Below are 13,638 nucleotides of genomic sequence, written 5' to 3' on the forward strand. Positions count from 1 at the left end.
TTCGTTTTTCTTTCGGACTGGACGGATAACATACAAAAACTGTTTTTTTTATAAGATAATTTATTATATAAATATAAATAAAAAATTATTTATTCATAAAACTATTCCAATTAAAAATAATAATAATAATAATCAACTTCATAAATATATAACGTATAAAAATTTCTAAATTAATTGTATCAACTTCATAATATTTAAATTCATAGAGGGCACTTTGTATAACTTTGACAAATATGGCCGAAGTGGGATAGCGAAAATAAAAACAAATTAGTTTTATTATTGAAAATTAAACATTTTTATCATAATATATACTAATTATTGTTCGTAGTGCATGTGATTATCTCAGGTATGAGTTGCATTCATTATTTAGAATATAAGGTTATTTTCATTATTGATTTCGAGTTATGTAGCATGAAAGAAACGATGTTTTGCATCAATCTATTACGTCCATTTGTATGTCTGTTCATATTTAATAATCTTACTAATAAAATTAAATATGGATTACATTTAATATTTTATTAGATTGACTTCATTGAATGAATTACTTAACAGAATCTTAACTTATCTGTATATTATAATTGCTAATCTATATATAAATACACCATAAATCTGGAACCATAAGAGTTATATTGATCTTTGTTTATTCTTTTACAGGTAAAGTATGACACTGTAAGGAGGAATGAATTCGAGTGATTGAGACCTGCAGTCTATTCCAAGTCTCTGAAAAATTTAACAGGCTGCATCCAGACTTTCTGCCGGTTTACCTGCAGAAATCTGGGTGCGGCCTGGAGACTTCGTCAGCTTCTTGCCGACTGCAGGTCCCCACTTTCGAAATAACAAATTCATTTCTCGACACTGTGCTTTACCTGCAAAAGAATAAACAAAGATCAATGTAACTCCTGTGGGTCAGACTTACAGGACATCCTGTATATATGATATAACTAATATATCAAGTAAATATTTAGCTTTCTTGAGAAAATATAAACCGTATAGTTTATTAATTACATAATTTACATATATATAATAGATCTTTTTGATATATGATATTATTTCACATTCCAAAATTGTGTATTATTAATGTTTATTCATTATTAACATTCTTGGTAAGTATTTTGGTAATGTGTAAAATTTCCACTAACTGTGAAATTAGTGCAGCAGTCATCAAAATTATCATCTTTCTAATGTTTTTCAGGTTGGTGAAGATTTTATTACTGTTAAGTTTGTCCAATTAGAATTTGAAGAATTATTTACTGAAAATCAGACAAAAAATTAGCACATATAAACTGGAACAATACTAACCAAAATTTACACCTAAACGCTAATTCCAGCAGTAAAAGTGAACCAACTTTAATGTTTGAACTGAGGAGGGCCTCTAAAAGAAGCCGAAAACGTTCGGACATTAAAGTTGGTTCACTTTTACTGCTGGAATTAACGTTTAGGTGTGAATTTTGGTTATTTACTGTATTTACTAGCATATAAAATGATCTCGCATATAGGACGAGGTGTGACTTTAAAGATCAAAATAAAAAAATTAGATTTATTGATACAATTCTAATTTTATTTTGTTTAATCACAAATAAAATATCAAATGCATGTAAATGCACACATTGTCCTGCAAAAATTACTGGCATTTCAAACTTTAAGAAAAAACCTTGTAAAATTGACAACATAATTTGTTTATGTAAAGCTGGAGAATCGGAAACCTTTTTTTCAATTCTTAACAATCAAATCCACTCTCTGTCGATTACACTTATGAGTTTCTCCAAATTCTGATTTCTGGTTAATCATCTGTTTTCAAGAGAGAATGGATTAAAACTTATACTAAACTCCATCTCAACACCAGAAAATAATAACAACTACTTCTTAACCTTTTACCGATGTGTAATCCAATGTTTGTGGTTCGAAAACGTTTGTATACACCTATTTGTGTTACGAGTTTGGACGAAGAGGGATTACACACTGGTAAAAGATTAAGAGGTAGTTATTATTAAAACTTATATTGGGCTTCCGTGTGATTTTGGAATTTCAATTTGGTATTCAATTCAAAATCTTTTTTTTTTCCTATTGCTATTCATCTTAACTCCTGACAATACATAAGAACGATTCAAACGACCCAGATAAAATACTTTTGTTTTTAAACACCAGAAGGTAAGAATCTAGTAAAAAATGCGATTACACGGTTCACAAAAATTATTGTAAAGTGGAAAGAATTCTTTACTTGTGCATATAGGACAACCTAGGTTTTTGAAGCAATAAAAAATAAATAAAAATCTCGTCTTATATGTGAGTAAATACAGTATTTTCATATCACTTATTTAAGAAATTTGTTCAGATTTGCATACACTTCTTCAATTGCTTACTTACATTTTTAAATATTGCAAGGAAAAGAAAATAAACTGTTTATATGAAGTCTAGGATAATGCCAAAGATGTTAATATGTTAATCTATAATTTGAAAGTCTGACTTAATGCCATTGTTATAGAAACAGGTCACATGATATCATGTCTGTAACTTCAATAAGTAACATTATGAATGGAAGGTAAAAACAAAACTGACAACATGTAGACTATTAAAATATTGATAAAACCAAACTACAGTGAAATTCCATTAATTTGGCATTTGGTATGCTGGCAAATCTGGTAAGTTGGCATGCCAAGCTCATCATGGGGTTATTGGTGCATTAGGTCAGAACCCCTGGGGTTACCAGTATGCTGGTGAAACTGCAACTAAAAAATACAAATTCACACAATCACTCACAACTAGATAAACTTGATAAAAAATAGTCATCAAAACCAAATGACAAGCAGAAAAAAGGGGAATAGAGCTAACATTTTTGCTCATATTGAATGGACATCATCAGGCTAAATGCCCCTACAGCTGTTGAAACAATGGGGGATTGCCATGCATGTGTGAAGAGGGAAGGAGACATAAGAAAGAGAAAGGGGTGGGGGAAAGGATAGTAAGTTTACAATTTGTAGAACAACTTTCATGCCAGAGGAAGGAATCTACATTGCAAAAGTTAATGGCGGTATATTTATCAGCGGCCTTATAAATTTCAACTTGCTCTAAATGTCTGAGATGTACAGTTTTACATGCAAAGATATCAGAAATTGTATCCAGTGGATTGAAAAAACCTGAAAAATTTCCTTAGTCTGATAAGGTGGCATATTCAATAAACCAGCACTGCATCAGTCCCAACAATGTCAGATTAACAGAATTTTATTGTATTATTAGTTAAAAAAAATTAACATCTTTAGTTTTATCCTAAACTTCATATAAGTAGTTTGTTTCTATGGTTTCTTTGTGAAGTGTACAAATTATTGTTAAGTATTGCAGGTTTTCTATTTTAAAAAATTGTTTGAATTTATTATTTTCAAACACTGTAAATATTTTTATTAAGCATACAGTGTGTTTATGTAACTACACTATATATTTTGTATTTAAATGTATAAAAAAAAATATAGTTGTCTTTATAAAATGATGATCAAAAAGTTATCTGTCGACAGCACTACAGTCTCATGTATGATGTGTGCCATGTCCAGTGAGCAGTGATCTCATCTTGCAATTAGTAAGATATTTGTTATACTCAGAATTGTATGTGGAGTGTGCAGTACACATATTGATGGTGTTGTTGCTACCAAATATATTCAAATTAGATCAATGGATCATTGTACTGCTTTTTGGCTGAGGGAAGACTGATGGAAGTCAATTGCAGAATGGTAATGTGTTCCTATCCAAAACCATCATTGTAGAAAGTGATATAATGATGCAAATGAATGATTATTCATATTTAAACACTAGTTAACTAATTTCAAGAATTTTTCTTTTTGTCATCAAAAGTAACTGCTAGCAATGTTAATCAACAGGTTTTCAAATACTCTGTATTAGTTAGTTACTAGCTACTCTGTACGTGGCAAATTTGCAACATTGGATTATGAATTATATTTGTTGCTTGTTGCTGAGAATTTAATTCTTGGAAACTCATTCAATTCTGCCTCTGGTTAATTTCATCCAAGACTAATATTTTAACAGAGTATCCAAATGTCCTCTTGTCACATGAACTTGTTTCTCTGACAATATTCAAAATTGTTCTCAGAATATAGTTTGTCATGCTCCGTGATAACTGTTATACTTGGAAGTGATTTTACTTATTTTTATGAGTGGAATCTTAATTTATTTCTTTATCCAGGTTAAGTTGTATTCTTTGTATTTAAAAATTTCTTCCATTTCTGTATTGTTCTGGCTTTTAGTAAAATTTAACATAGAAAAATCACTCCATTCTGAAGAATCTTTTCTGTTTAAGCAGGTGTCAGTTTTATTCAGATTCTGTTTTGGACAGGTTTTTACTATATATTGAATATTTCATGTTAAAATCATTTATATGTACAGTACATTATAACTTGTTTGTAAATTATTTAAATTAAAAACATCAGTATTACAAAATATAACTAATACAATAATCAATATCTTTATGTAGATATTTATGAATCTCTTGCTGTTATGTGTATGTTTTGTACAGTTTAAACAGGCATTTAATAGCATAGTATACTTATTGATGAAAAGTTACACATTTGGAATTATCCTGTTGTTGCAAAACTGTTGTTGGCATACAGTCATTGGCATTATTGTTGAGCACCACACTGCCACTGGTCTGGAGAATCATTTTGTATAATGGTTACTTTCATTAGTGGTATGAAAGACATTGATAACACAGTAGTTTGTTTAGAAAAACCTGCACTCTTGTATTGCTTTTCATGATGGCAGCAAACAGCCATTTTCCAGCAAGATAAAGCTTAGCTGTACACAACTAAGTTTGCCAGAAATGTCTTTGTCACATTCCACACTTTCTTGAGCTACCTCGTGTCCAGATTTGTTGTCCATAAAGCATTTGGGAGACCAAATGGAACGCTAATTTTGGCCATCTACAAATTTGAGGGATCTGGAATGACAGTTACAACATCTGTGGACAAATTTGTTGCAAGATGGCATACAGTGCCTGTATGTTACCATGCTCAATATCGCTATATATTTAAACATGAACTATTATCAGTTACATACAATGCTACCTTGGGACATTTAGCATCCACGTCCTGTAAACACTCACCTATGGCACTCATGTTTTAAATATATTGGTTATCTCATGTTTAAATATATGTGCAAGAGCAGATTGACCGGAGGCTCAGGTAGAATAACTGGCAATGCATCTGCATGTAAGCAGGAGTTTGAGTCCCACTCCAGGCCAATTCTTTTCTTTCAGACTTTTCTAAATTATTTAATTTGATTATAATTATTAAGTCTAATAAGAGATGGACCTAACACCTCCCTGTAGTGACAAATTATTTAGTAATTCATTTTAAAATAATGCGATATAATAGCCCAATATAAACCAGTAGTTGTTGGCCTATTAAATATCTTTCATTTTGTTTAGAAGTTTACAAATTTCATTTGTAATCTTGAACAATTTAACCATAAATTTCCATCCACAGTTTTCGAGTTGAAACAGCAAAGTTTGATTATAAAATAAAAACTATAATTCTTCAATTTTTTAGAGAGATTATATAATTTAAAATTACGTACTTAAAGGATTTTTTTCATAGTTATTCAATAATAATTTTATTTTGCTCATCTTCTATTTGCTTACCCAGTCATAATTATAGCTCCTATTTCTATATATATGCTCCTATTTAAAACATGATTAAAAATTGCAGCCCAGCATTGTGACAATGTCACAATAATATATATTCATTTTTTAAGTAAAGGTGTAATGTTTAAATGATATTTAAAAACCATTTGAATGTTGGCTTAAAAATGTAATTGTCAATGTTGATTATTTAGTCCGTATCAGTTCAATTTGAACATCAATTGCTTATAAATGTAACATTCTTCATTTTTTAATTGTTTAGTTTAATTTCATGTAAGCATTTGTTGCTTAGAAATGCAATGGTTTTCATTACAAAATGAACTGTTTTTTCACTTTGGTCGTTGATGGCATCAACACTCTCCACACTAAAGAGAAATGAGTGGACAGTAAAGTTTTTGTGTTTCAGGCATTAAATGATGCAAATTGTAAATATTATGGCAAAGAGGAAGCAAAATTAACTTCCAATTTCAACAAAACTTGATGCTATTTGAGAAATAGAGATGTAAAAGTAACATAAAGAGTTTAGAGTATCACGCTCAACATTATTCACTTAGTTAAAAAAACAAGGACAAAATTTAAAATGCTGCAGAATCTGGCTCAAAAGAAACAACAGAAAGTGACTTTGTGGAGCAAAATGTGAAAATATTGAATATCTTTAAAATGGTTTTGAATAGAAATAGTAATATACTGTCCCTAAGTGGACCACTGCTGAGAGAAAAAGTGTATCGAATTGCTTTGAAGCATGAAATATCAAATTTTAAGTTCTTAATTGGCTGGCTGCAGCAATTCAAAGACTGGTTTTTCCATGTACTCTCATTGTATCATCAGTAAATTGTTATCAATAAACATTCAGGCAATACAAGAATGGCTGGAGAACGAGACCAATCTTTGAAGTGTATGCTGTGAACAATATGTTTAATGCAGATGCGATAAGCCTGTTTTACAGTTCAACTCTAACCAATACATTTGCAATATAAGGAGTCATGCCATAGCAGAAAACAAAGTAAGCAAAGAGTAACAATATAGTAGACCTATATTCCTGATTATCTGGGTTAATCACCTGCAATGGAGGCTTGGATAAACATGGAAACACTGATAATTCACAAGTCTGTTTTAATGAAAGCCAATTGATTTTTCTCTTATTTAATTTTTAATTTCATATTAAATTTAACGTAATAGTTTATATGTTATGAATGAAATACATTTGGAGAGTGATAATTAATTAATTAAAAAGCTTTAGATGTGATAAGTGTTGAATGAAACTTATAAACCATTAATAATTGTTGCATAAAACAGCCTGTTTAATTAAGGTTATCATTTGGTTTATTATTAATTCATTGGGCGTTGGGATGTTTATATATGAATGAAACTTTTGACATAAACAGAAAATTTAGAAACATTTATTTAGCTAGCACCTCACAGTTCACTATCAATTTCTCGTAATATTAACTGAGAATGACACACTGCCAGTTAGATATTGTTGTAAAATGCCATTAATTTTGTAATACAGTGGAACCTTGCTTAACGAGCACCTCGCACAACAAGTGTTTTGCATAACAAGCAAAATAAGTTTTGAAAAAATGACTCGCTTAACGAATGACATTTCGGTATAACGAGTGGCTAGGAGAGGGGAAGTCCCGGATGTGTGCATGCTCCGTCAGTCCATGTTTAGCACTTGTTCAGCTAGCATCTTAGTGTCACTTGTGATCATACATTTTTCAAAACTTGTGTTCACACATATTACATATAAACATCAACAACCATAGCCTGTTATATAATAAACACACCAAACGGTATGCCAAATTCTTGGGCTACGTAAAGGCTATAATTACATATTAGAAATGAATTAATTTGACTAGAGGTAGGCAGTTATGCTTCCATCTCGTATTAAATTTAATGACCGATTCCAAATTAAATTCCAGAAATGTCTAAATTAAAAATTAATTATTTATAATTACTAAATTTAATACGAGATGGAAACATAACTATCCACCTACCTCTAGTCAAATTAATTAATTTTTAATATTTAATTATAGCCTTTACATAGCCCAAGAATTTGGCATATCATTTGGTGTGTTTATAGGACAAATTATCTGATTTTTTTTTTTTTTTTTTTTCTGCAAATCAAATTTGCATTTCAGGTTGGTTCATTTCAAGCTAGAAGAAAAGATAATGATTCACACTCCTTAACAATGTTTATTGTATAATTTTCTTTGAATAAACATTATACATAAAATATTTGAGTATTTTTTTTTTTTGGGCATGGAACGCATTATCGTATTTTACATTAATTTCTATGGGAAAAATTGTTTCGCTTAACGAGTAAGACTCTGGAACGAATTATGCTTGTTAAGCAATGTTCTACTGTATTAGTGATTTATTGATAAGGAAATGATTCAAAATATTTTATTTGACAATTTTACAACTTATTTAATAAAAAAAGAAAATACAGTATACACATAAGCAATGCCTTATTGTTCAAGAATCAACTGCATTTAATGCACTTATTAGGCCATTTAATTTATGCCTTGCAGAACACAGTTCTGCAAGTAGTTCTGATGCTCAAAATACCATTTTAAATAACAAGAATAATAATACCAAGATTTTTTTTTTAAATTTAATGCTAATATTTGTATTCCTGATGTAAATTTTTATCAACATATAAGCATGCAAGAATAATCTACAAGAGTATACTGTAATAATAAAAATGAAAAACTGTCTCCACTGATTATAAGTAAAATGCATAATTTGAGATGGATGAAATTGTTATAATTTGAGATGTTCATCAATTGCCTTACAAATATGAAGCAAATGCAAATGCTTGAATGACAGAAAAAATATTTTGTTACTGGACGAAGATACAACAACAAAAAATAGCAGCTTAAAATAAAAATATTTTGCTTGTATTGGATAGAGTTTATTTCCATAATATCAGCAGTGTGAATTTGTCAAACATTTAGTAAGCTCTTCAAACAGAATAAATGTCTTAAAATCTCTGTATCAAGGTATATTTGCATATTTCAGAAAAAAGATACAGACAATATTTAGTATGTTTCTTGGTAAGAAAGATTTCACATATGTTTCCTTGAAGAATGTAAAGAAATGGACTCGCTTTGATGTGATGTCCAATTTTGTGATGAAATGGAATGATATTCCTTCTATCACAATATGCATTGTTTTTTGATTACAGACAGGTTTTGTTTGCCAGAATTGGAGTAGTGGTAGTGAGAATCAATACAGGTAGCCACAACTTATGAAAAGTGAAGACTGGGTTTCTTCAGCAAAATATGGCTTCAGAAGTAGACTTTATTGAGTATGTGGCTACCAATTACATTGCTGAATTTCATGGACTTTGCTAAGAAAGTCCGGAAAAATCATCTATCCCAGATGAAGTATCACAGTCATCATCAACTAGTGAAGACAAAACATGATTTGGAATTAGCTCATCAACATTAGAATTGATAATGGAAAAATATTCAAACAGTATTACTGATTATGTTTGCAGAACATTTAAGAAACTATGTGATTTTGTATAATCAGTGCATTGAAAGATTGCTCTTGGTCAGTGCTAACTGTTCCTATTTTAGGGAAGATAGTGGAAGGATGGGGTAAAACTCTGTATCAAAACTTTTTCTACTAGTTTTTTAAATCTGTTTTTAGAGATCCATTTTCCTGAGGCAGGAAACTGGCAGGGGGCCTAGCAGTGAAGGATGGACAGGTTAGGGGATCATGGGTTTTGGGTCTACCAGACCTTTATGAAGCTTACTGTCTGATGGCTACAGCTTTTGATGGGATTTTGAACATCAAGCTGGATGGATAGCAATTGAGCTGCATTTTGACATTGTGGCATTTAGACTCATATCAAAAACAGAGGGGAGACTGGTACAGCCAAAGCATAGCAGTCTTTTTTGTTAATGCTGTTATTATGAGGACCTGTAATGGGTCCCTGAAGTGGTTGACAACTTAGATTGCAATTTCTTTAACTGCTACAAACATGATTCTCCAGGGAGACCTCGTCTTCAGGCAGGATAAGTGGAGTGTTGTTGTTTGGGCTTGTCTGTTGCAAACCCAACTGTTCGTAACCCCACTGATAAGGAGTGAAAGCACCAGGTGCTCCATTGGAGCCTCACTTGACAGGAGCACTACTGAAACATGGTAGGGATTCCTGTTGCTTTTGCAGCCCAACCCGTGTCCCTCTGCCCTTGATCAAGCACTGCTCTTATTGGCAACAAGATGACCTTCCCCACTTGCCGTACTTACTGGTGAAGTTTCCAGTGTCTTTTCCTGCTTAGGGATATGGAATACTGGAATGCTAAACTCTTGGATTCAAATGTTGCATTGATATAACTGGCAGCCATGGTTGGGAACAACCTTCTCCCCTAGAATTTGAGCCATATTTTTTCAAACTACCTCATTCTTTTCGGTGGCACAAGGTTAATGGTTGAATGTATTATGGGCAGACAAATGTAATTGATTTTGCCCTAGCCCATGGCAGTGCAGGCCATATACAAATCCATTCAGTAAAGGAGAAACAGTTTTCCAGGAGGAAGACCAGACTTTGCACGCCTGGGGCTGCAGTTTGTGGGATGAGGAGTTGCCTTGCTGGTGGCCAGGGTATAGCACCTATAGTGGCTTACAGGATCCTGCTGACTGTTATATAACAAAACAAATATCACAAATAAACTGGAACAATACTAACGAATTTAACACCTAAACACTCCTTCCAGCAGAAATAGACTTTAATGCTCTAACGTTTTTGGCGTCATTTAGAGGCCTTCTTCAGGAACGTACAACCAAAAAACTGTTCTGTAGTTTGAAACCGTCGAATATCGCATTCCAATTTTTTAAATATTTAAATATTTAACGATGTAAAACTATAATTTAACATAAAGTTACAAATAAAATCCTTATCGTTATTACTATTATTATTAATATTATTATTAACAAATTAGTGCATTGTAAACGATGTAGACGTTGTTTTCTTTTACATATCAGAAAGACGAAAATTTAATTATTGCGCTTATGGCACTGTAAATAATATTTCCATGCTTGTGGAACTGGAATATAATTGGAGTTAATTCAGCATCCCTTTGTGCTTTCTATATAGATCTCAAGAGCTTCCAACGAGCGCAGGTCGTGTCGGTCAAAGGTCCTGTATAACAGAGTAGCCTCATTCCAACCTGGAGAAATCCCGCGTTCGGTAGCATACTGGGCTAGTGTAGTATTATACTTCTGTTTGTATAATACTACACTAGCCCAGTATACAAACAGAAGTATAATACTACACTAGCCCAGTATGCTACCGAACGCGGAATTTCTCCAGGTTGGAATGAGGCTACTCTGTTACACAAGACCCTTGACCGACACGACCTGCGCTCGTTGGAAGCTCTTGAGATCTATATAGAAAGCACAAAGGGATGCTGAATTAACTCCAATTATATTCCAGTTCCACAAGCATGGAAATATTATTTACAGTGCCATAAGCGCAATAATTAAATTTTCGTCTTTCTGATATGTAAAAGAAAACAACGTCTACATCGTTTACAATGCACTAATTTGTTAATAATAATATTAATAATAATAGTAATAATGATAAGGATTTTATTTGTAACTTTATGTTAAATTATAGTTTTACATCGTTAAATATTTAAATATTTAAAAAATTGGAATGCGATATTCGACGGTTTCAAACTACAGAACAGTTTTTTGGTTGTACGTTCCTGAAGAAGGCCTCTAAATGACGCCGAAAACGTTAGAGCATTAAAGTCTATTTCTGCTGGAAGGAGTGTTTAGGTGTTAAATTTGCTGTTATCTAACATGATAAGTAGTTGGCAGAGCATCTCTCTGGGATAGGGCTAGTGTCTTTGTCTTTAGGGTAGGAGGTGCTTAAAGGTCTATCATGCACGGAATGGACTGTACCCACCCCAGAGGACCAGAAGTAGGAAGAACATATTTTAGTAGTGACAAGGAGGCAGGCCTTGGAGTCACTCACTTTTCTCAGTTGTACTCACTTTCTTGAAGTATCCTCACTTTTCTCACTTTTTTGGTCATTTCCATGTGCTTAATTAAGATGTGGGACCAATCAAAAATAATTTTAAAACCAAACAATCTGCTGAATTATTGGACTAGAATTTTCTGGAAGAAAATACTCGGCCCTGAGCAGGACTCAAAACTGCAACTTCCACTTAGTGTTGTTAGGTTGTAGAAAACAAAAATTCCTTTCATGTATGTAAAAAGTCTTTCATGCACTTAAAAAATCCTTCTCATTACAAATTCAGAAGCCAATATTGAATGAAGTTATGTACGCATGCCATATTGTCATTATTGGCCAAAATCTAGTTCTTCAGAATTGCATTTCTATCTATGGGGATTAAAAATAAGTACTTTAAGCATCCCTATGCTTTTGGCTGTTTTCAAAGAAAATCCCTAAAATCCCTTTGCAGGGGAAAACACACTATGCTGAGGGATTAATCTCTCAACTTGACAACACTGCTGCCTGTTCTAAATTTAAAATATATTATAATTATTAAAATTAACACGAGATAGTGGCGTAACGTCCTTCCTGTAGACAAATTATTTTGTTTCTGACCATTTAATTATTCTTGTTATAGCTTAATAATTTGGCAGATCATTTGGTTTTAATTAACAATTAGGTTATGAAGTTGTCGTTTACAAGAATATTTTTTACTTTATTTATCTTTAAATAATTTCATAAAGTTGAGTTATTTTAATGATTTCATAGCATATTGTTAATGTTTAATCACATCTATATATTCCTAAATGTATGTTTAAATTGACTGCAAGTATAATTATTCCCTGTAGTAAGTATTATTTTCATAAAATGTCTGATTACTTTATTTGTGGAAAATCCATTTTTTAATCTCATCTCATATGCCGGTTATAAGTGTGCATTAATTGAGACTAAAAAAGTAAACGAAAATGTAAATCCATATTTACATATCGAATCTTTTAATTTATTTGGTAAATTTTAAGTGTTGTAAAAAGTAAAACCTGTGATTGCTTGCGGGAAAAATTTTCACACGCTTCCCAAAAGGTTAACAACATTGTAACTATGTTGTTTTTTATTCATCTGCAGGAAAAAGTTTCTTGTTATTTATGAAATCATTAATAAAACATTATTTTACTTATACTATTTGAAATCTGTTTATTTCATATTTATTAATTTATTTTGAAATCAATATTTCCACATCTCAAAGCATTAAAAAATAAACAGTTTCTGAACATGATAGATATCCAAGTGTAGCCAAATCAGTGAAATCAGCATTGACCCTCTCTCATAGCAATTCTAATGTGGAACGGGGATTTTCAATTTCATGCCGGGCACTTCCTCCTGATAGAGCATCAATGTTGGAAAGAGTGCTTAAATCAGAAGAAAGTGAAATACATGCCACAGGCCAAGTTTTGTTAAAAGCAGCAAACAAAAAAAAAAACTAGAGAAGGCATTAACAGCAAGAACTTGAGAGAAGTATGGGCAGCACATGTAATGCTTGTTAATGTTAAGTGTTCAAAAGCAAGAATAACCAAAAAAGAAAGAAGCTGAAAACATTCAGAATAATCAGAATGAAAGAACATCATTTTTCATTACTGATTATTTACAGACGCCAAAGACTTTTTAAGTATTCGGGGTTTACTGGAAATACAGTATATTGTGCTTATTGGGAGACAAAGAAAAAACACAATATAATGAGTACTAAAAAGTCTGGGCTTATACTAAACAGATTATACATGCTATCCAATCTCTATCTGCTATTCTTTCATCAGCGTTTTTGATATAAAATAAGCTTAGTTTTCAATACTGAACTTTATTCTTGGTTATCCAGTATTAATTGACATTTATGTAAACATCGATACCACCAACGCCCATTTAGCATTGTTTCTTTAACAATGACATTTAAAGACAAATACTGTCAATATAAAAACAAAATATCAGTTACAATTTTATTATACAATAATATATTTCACAATAAATCGCTTAT

At 31.6% G+C, this 13,638-nt stretch overlaps 1 protein-coding gene and 1 long non-coding RNA gene across 2 annotated transcripts in view; both read left to right on the plus strand.

Moving 5' to 3' along the window:
* The first annotated feature begins 228 nt into the window (after window positions 1–228).
* The window catches only part of LOC136988853 (tetratricopeptide repeat protein 14), an 82,261-nt gene continuing 68,851 nt past the window's right edge, over window positions 229–13,638 (plus strand). Inside the window, exon 1 of the mRNA XM_067286848.1 lies at window positions 229–346. The gene's annotated coding sequence lies outside the window, so the exon portion shown is untranslated. The remainder of the gene's footprint in view (window positions 347–13,638) is intronic.
* LOC136989127 (uncharacterized) lies at window positions 12,359–13,103 on the plus strand. The gene is made up of 2 exons (XR_010882866.1): window positions 12,359–13,008; window positions 13,062–13,103. It is a non-coding gene; the product is annotated as an uncharacterized lncRNA (long non-coding RNA).

Source organism: Centruroides vittatus, unplaced genomic scaffold, assembly GCF_030686945.1.
Source record: "Centruroides vittatus isolate TY-2023 unplaced genomic scaffold, ASM3068694v2 contig_1276, whole genome shotgun sequence".
Classification (NCBI taxonomy): Eukaryota; Metazoa; Arthropoda; class Arachnida; order Scorpiones; family Buthidae; genus Centruroides; species Centruroides vittatus.